General features: G+C 47.5%; 1 pseudogene; it reads left to right on the top strand.

The window, feature by feature from the left end:
* The first annotated feature begins 2,689 nt into the window (after positions 1–2,689).
* On the top strand, positions 2,690–3,431 carry LOC110319469 (annotated as a pseudogene).
* Positions 3,432–7,014: the final 3,583 nt, after the last annotated feature.

Here is a 7,014-nt window from a genome sequence, read left to right as displayed (position 1 = left end):
AAGGACCTAAAAAGCAAACACTCTTCTGACTCATCGTGCTAGCTCATGATCTAGTCCCCTTCCTGTGACCCCTGTAGGGTTACTGTAAAAAGCATTTAGCTCTTGAGTGTGTTTAAGCATGTCTGAGAAGCAGCAGCATAGGTGAAGTATAGGCATAGCCACAGCCTTGGCGCTCACCGTGTTGGAGCTGAGCCAGAAGACTCTAAGAACATGGGAAAGTAGTTCAGTGGCTGGAGTGTTCGCTGTACAAGCAAGGGGACCTGAGTTCACATCCCAGCACCATGGAAAAAGCTAGGCACGGTGGCACACAGCTGTAATTCCAGTATTTGGAGATGGTAAGTGGAGTTTCGATCCTGGGGGGTTAACAAGATAAGCTGGAAAGTGATAGAAGACATTAGACACTGACTCTGGCATGTGTGTGCAAGAACACATATAACAAAAGACTGACGGGATCTGCCTGTCAGCCTAGTGTGTTGAAGAGTCGTGGTTCAGAATCTCTGAGGGAGGGTGGAGAGATGACTCGTCACTTAAGACCACTTGCTGTTCAAGTTTAAGTCCCAGAATCCACATTGGATGGCTCACAACCACTTGTCTGACTCCAACCCCAGCTTCAGGAAATCTGATTTCCTCTTGTAGCCTCTATACACACATCCAAATAAAATAAAGATCTTCATAGAACTGGCTCTGGAAAGGGGTCTTTGTTTGGAAAGAATAGATTTCCTGCTCTTGGCTGTTTTGTTGTTGTTGTTGTTTGTTTGTTTTGTTTTGTTTTTCGAGACAGGTTTTTGTTTGTGTGTGTGTGTGTGTGTGTGTGTGTGTGTGTGTGTGTGTGTGTGTGTGTGTGTATGTAACCCTGGCTGTCCTGGAACTCACTCTGTAGACCAGGCTGGCCTTGAACTCAGAAATTTACCTGCCTTTGCCTCCTAAGTGCTGGAATTAAAGGCGTGCGTCACCACTGACTGACTGCTCTTGGCTGTTCTTACAGATGTGTTTCCTCTGCTACTGTGTGCCGCCTTTGGCCCACTTTTAGCCTGAGGTTGCAAATGCACTTTCTTTAAATTCAGCCACTGGTAAGCATAGAACAGTGTTTCAGTTGGGTTGTAGTTCTTAGACATTAAAAAGAACCTCTAATTGCTTATGGTGTGTTTGAGAGAGTTTGAGGTACCATGATATATGAAGATCGGAGCATACTTTGTGGAGTCCATTTTCCCCCTCCACCTTTGTATGGGCCCCAGGTATCTAACTCAGGGTCATCAGACTCACATGCAGTTTTACTTGCTGAACCAACCCCTGGCTCTGGGTCACGAGTTCGGGGAAGAACCATAGTGGTGGTAACCATGGCTGCCCTTGGGCCTCAGAGAGTAACTACCTAAGTGCCAAATTTCCACTCCTGCTTTGGCCATCGGGGAGAGCGTGGCGTCACTGCTGCCTGCTATTTAATACACAGCTTCTGTGGAGCCTTTTGGGTGAACACTGTATGGCAGTCATTGTTTGGGGTTGATGTTGCATGGCTGGCTGGCAAAGCATGAATTTATCATTTTACAATGAAAGCTGGGATGCAGAGAGGACGGACATCTGTGCCTTGACCTGCTTTAAGCTTAGCTTGTGTCTCCATTATTGATGGCCAAGTGACTTCTCAGCCAGTTGAGGTAGGTTGTGTGCCTCTGAGTTGTATTTGTTGGCCATGAGGTATGGACATAGGTCCAGTGACACTGAAGCCTGACGTAACAGTTGGCCTGGAGCATTCATTCTATTGAACACAGGGCAGTTGTGTCATTTCAACTTCTGTATGTCCATGTCCCTTAGGGAATGTGAATAGGTCTCTGTGCAGATCCACGGGTGACACTTGTCACTGGGGACAAAAGGGAGCTCTTGTGGCTATAGGGAGGCCTTGGGGTCCATGGCCTACAACCTTCTTGGGGGCAGGACCTGTGCCGAGATCCTGCATTCAAGCAAGGTGGGCCGTAGGGGTGGTGACAAAACTTGATGGAATGGCTAGAAGGTAGCTTCAAGCATGGGGTCTTCAGCAGATAGAGATCCAGTTCCCAGAATTTACTTTCCAAACCTTCACACTGGGCCTGAGTATGGCTGTGATGAGAGCTCAGGAGACCAATGGTTTATTGTGAAATACTTGAATGGCATGTTTCTAACTGGCCTTAAGACTCCCAGGTATATTTGGGGTTGAACTCTGCACATTTAGACTGAGAAACTATAGTCTGAGATGCATGTCAAGGAACAGTTAAGGAAGTGGACAGGACACTCAAGAGCTGGTCATATAGAGATTTCTTAGGGACACTGGATTGTGGACCAGGAATAGGGTGTGTGGGAAGGTGTACATAGTACCCAGAGGCAAGCGCATGAGCCACATGCTCCTTTGTCAGCTGACTGTTGGCTTTCTGCCCTTGCTAGACCCCTGCCACCTTTACCTGGGATGCTTTGATGTCCATGCACACCCTCTGACTACAACATGGTGATTTAGGGACTGGTTCTTTGGGATCTTGTCTCCTGCTTGGTTGTACAAGGCCTATAGTACCTGCATGTCCTGTCAGCAGGATGCCATGGGAGCCCAGCTGGGAGGTGCCCACGAGCTGCAAAGCTGCACAGCTGCACAGGCAAATGAAGATAGGGAGTGGGAGATGGAGAACCATAGCAAATTATAAAAGGTGAAGATCTTGAGTGGAGGGTTGGCAGAAGAAGGGAGTAGACAAGGAGATGGACAGGAAGGTCATGAGTGATGCTCAGAATGGAAGCCATCGCCAAATATGACTTCAAAGCTACTGCTGACAATGAGCTGAGCTTCAAAAGAGGGGGACATCCTTAAGGTTTTGAGTAAAGAATGTGATCAGAACTGGTATAAGGCAGAACTCAAATGGAAAGATGGCTTCATCCCCAAGAATTACATAGAAATGAAACCACATCCCTGGTATATTTTGGCAAAATCCCCAGAGCTAAGGCAAAAGAAATGCTTAGCAAACAGCGGCATGACATGGCCTTCCTGATCCGAGCGAGTGAATGTGCTCCTGGGGAAATGATGTGCAGCACTTTAAGGTGCTCCAAGCTGGAGCTGGGAAGTGTTTCCTGTGGATGGTGAAGTTTAATTCTTTGAATGAGCTGGTAGATTACCACAGATCAACATCTGTGTCCAGGAACCAGCAGATATTCCTACGAGGATAGAGCAGGTGCCATAGCAGCCAGCAAACATCCAGGCACTCTTTGGCTTTGACCTCCAGGAGGATGGCAAGCTGGGCTTTTGCAGAGGAGACTTCATTCATGTCGTGGATATCTCAAATCCCAGTTGGTGGGAAAGGGCCTGCCACAGGCAGACCAGCATGTTTCCCCACAAACATGTCACCTCAGTGAACCGGAATGTCTAAGAAGCAAAGATTATGTAAAGAAAGTGAAAAGTTGAGACCATTCACAAGAATTACACCCACACGCTGCCTGACACAGCCTGTGAGGGAATGCAGAATACCTGGCTGGGTCCCACGGGTGACCCTCTCACTTAGGTTGCAACTTTGGAGGGTGGGAAGGGGTGTTTGATTTCATAATGCCAAAACTTAACCTATTGAATGAATTACAATTTTTATTACGGAATCTTGCCGTTACTCCTGCCTCTCTCCTGTGTCCTTTTTCTCGTTCTTCCTTTCCTGTCCAGTACATGATGTTTAAGGCAGCATGTAGTCCAGCTGATGCCAATAATAAAAGAAAAGAAACCAAAAAGGGGGGGGGGACTGGAGAGGTGGCTCACTGGTTAAGAGCACTGACTGCTGCTCACCCGTGGGACCCAGCCAAAAGAAACCAAAAAAGGGGGGGCTGGAGAGGTGGCTCGCTGGTTAAGAGCACTGACTGCTCTTCTGAAGGTCCTGAGTTCAAGTCCCAGCAACCACATGGTGACTCACAACCACCTGTAATGAGATCTGACGCCCTCTTCTGGCGTGTCTGAAGACAGCTACAGTGTACTTATATATAATAAAATTAAAAAAAAAAAAAAAAAAGAAGGTGATGCCATGTGTCTGGTCTCCCCACCCCCAACACTGACCGTGCGGAGACACAGAACATCTAGTTCTTTTCTGGGGGAGCAGCTGTATTCCATGGACTTCACTGGAGACTCCTGATCACAGTGGCTGTCTCCCTGGGTGTTCAGAACCTCTTTCTAGGCATGGTCTTGATGTTTGGTTTTATCCCGCTTATGGAAGATCTTTTGGAACTAAGGGGCTACCTGTGAGGGTTTTTTAATTCCTACCTTGAGGCTATGCTTCAGTTTCTTTACCTGGGCAAGAGTCTGGAAACTGCTGTTGGGCGCCTGCTCAGACCTGGGTCTCTGCTGGGCTTAGTCCCATCTCCCTTCACACCTATTTTAATGTGCATCCCAAAGAAATGTGGACGTATCTCCAATGTGTAAAGACAAAATTGCCTCTGGGGCACACAAAGTCAAGCCTTGGGTATATTCTGCAACATTTATTATGTCTGGAATTCAGAAGGTCCCAGAACGATGAGAGTGTAAACAGTGCTTATGTCCCAGAAACAGTTGGATTTGAAATGTGTGAAGACCACTCAGAGCGGGGTGGCCAGAGGCACTGTGGGCTTGGGAGACCCCGGATTTGGACTCGGGTAGCCTGGAGGTTTTTCTACTTGCCACCATCCAGGCCGCTGATCTCATTCCCCACAAAGCTGGAATCCTGAGCTGGTGTGGGCTGTGTGGTCCAAAGATCCTGATTAATAAATAAGGAGACAGAATCCAGGCCACTCAGCCCACTGTGCAGTTGCTGGTAGCACATTGCCTACTACTGGGTGGAGTGGGGAGTTCCTGGAGGGCAGGCATGCCAGGCGCTTTGTAGTAGGTCCAGAACTGGGATAGGGCTATGCTGTCTCAGCTTAGGAACTATAACCCTGGATGCACAAAAGCCTGGGAAAGCTTGCTTGTCTCCAGAGGCCTAATGGCAATGCAAGGAGCTTTAGTCAGTTAATGAACAGGAGATGCCTAAGCAGAATACAAGTGGGTACCCCCTGGGAGCTTGTGAGCTGCATCTTGAAGGACTTAGGAACAGATGGCTACATTAAGGAAGGTCAGGCTGGGCACAAGCTGGGATTCAAGCTTGGAACTCCTGGGCAGCTCACAAACCTTACCTCCCATTACAGTTTGCGACCACTCAGTGCTGGGCTCTACCCAACTAACAAACACTCCCACTGTTTAGTCTTTGAGAGGCATAACTTGAATTTAATTAGTTCACGAAGTTTAAGGAGCATTTTCTCCTTGGGGGAGCAGTTAGGCAGCCTCCCGCTTGTGCTGGGCTCTGCTGGTGCCCAGTGCTGGCTGAGAGGCTAGGGTAGAGATACTGTAGTCCCTTTCATACACTTTCCATTGTCCCTTTAGCACCTCAATTAACACATTCCCCAATTACCCAGGAGAGTCTACACATCAGGTGAAGCTCTGGTGGGGGAGACATGCTGATTTTTTAGGGGTCTTGCTTTTTATTCATGGCTCTTCCTTTATTTGGATAGCAGTCCTATCATATGTGGTTAAGAACATTCAAATATGAATCCAAATAAATCCATTATAGCCAGTGATGCCACGTTTGCCTGTTATCTCTTGGATATAAACACAGCCACACTTCAGCAGTTGCCAAACTATCCAGCATACCTTTCTTGACTGCAAACTGCTGAAACTATCAGTTTTAGCACTTTGGATTATTTTTCTTTTCAAGCTCTGCATAGCTATGAGGAATTCAGTGGGGGTAGGGGAAAACAACGAAGTCAACCTTGGCATATTGTCAAAATGTGGCCAATCATGGCTTTGGTACCAGTGCTGGTACCAGTTACTTTTCTTTTTTCTTTTCTTTTCTTTTCTTTTCTTTTCTTTTCTTTTCTTTTCTTTTCTTTTCTTTTCTTTTCTTTCTTTCTTTTCTTTTTTTGAGTCAGGGTTTCTCTGTGTAGCCCTGACTGTCCTGGAACTCTGTAGACCAGGCTGGCCTCGAACTCAGAGATCTGCCTGCCTCTGCCTCCTGAGTGCTGGGATCAAAGGCGTAGGCTTTGTAGAAAAACAGGGCTTTGTTTCCTAAAAAGAACCTTGAAGGAGGGCTAGTGAGAGGGTTCAGTGGATACAGGTGCTTGCCCACCAAGCCCAATGACCTGAGATTAATCCCCAGAGTCCATGAGTGGAAGGAGGAAAATGACTCCTGAGGATTGTCTTCTGATCTCTGCAATACAGTTACATATACACATTCACACACACACTACAAAAAATGTTTGCGATATACTGTGCTATTCAGTCTGTTGTTGTTTCCCTTTACATTTGCACATCTGTCCAGCTCAGGACGGGTCCACGCCATGCCCATTAGGCTGCAGCCCTTTGTCAGCTCCAGACCTGCTTTGGAGTCAAAAGTACATTTTCTTCTCTGGCTTCAGATACAGCCAGTGAGGGGACAGGGCTAGCTCTCCTGTTTCCATGCCCTCAAGGCCAGCTCCCCTGACTGCCTCAGGTAGTGAGGGGTAGATGATGAAGGCGGAGGGTATCACCCACACCCACGACACCTCATGGCAGACCTGTGCTAGTCACCCTTTGGATAATCTGGTAAAAGCCAACGTCTTCTAGGGAGTGGCATGCCGCACGGCGCAGGCCGGCCTTAAACCTTCAACCCCTTAACCTCAGCCTGTCCAGTAGAGCTGGGGTAGCAGGCGTAGGTCACCACACTTAGCAAGTTAAAAGTCACTTCACTGCTTTAAATTTCTTTTCCTCTTTGTCATTACAGAGATGGAATTTAGGGCCTTCCACACACTAGGCAAGTGTGCTACAGTGAGTTATATCCCCAGCTCTGTTTTTCTAATTTTTTTTTTTTTTTTTGAGACAGGGTTTCTCTGTGTAGCCCTGGCTGCGCTGGAACTCACTCTGTAGACCAGGCTGGCCTCGAACTCAGAAATCTGCCTGCCTCTGCCTCCCAAGTGCTGGGATTAAAGGCGAGCACCACCAGTGCCCGGCTAAATATTTATTTTCTTGTGTAAGTGTATGCTGTGTAT

The sequence above is a fragment of the Mus pahari genome, chromosome 3 (assembly GCF_900095145.1).
Source record: "Mus pahari chromosome 3, PAHARI_EIJ_v1.1, whole genome shotgun sequence".
In the NCBI taxonomy this organism is placed as follows: Eukaryota; Metazoa; Chordata; class Mammalia; order Rodentia; family Muridae; genus Mus; species Mus pahari.
Note: the sequence above shows the minus strand (reverse complement) of the source record. Positions and strands in the feature narration are given on the sequence as shown.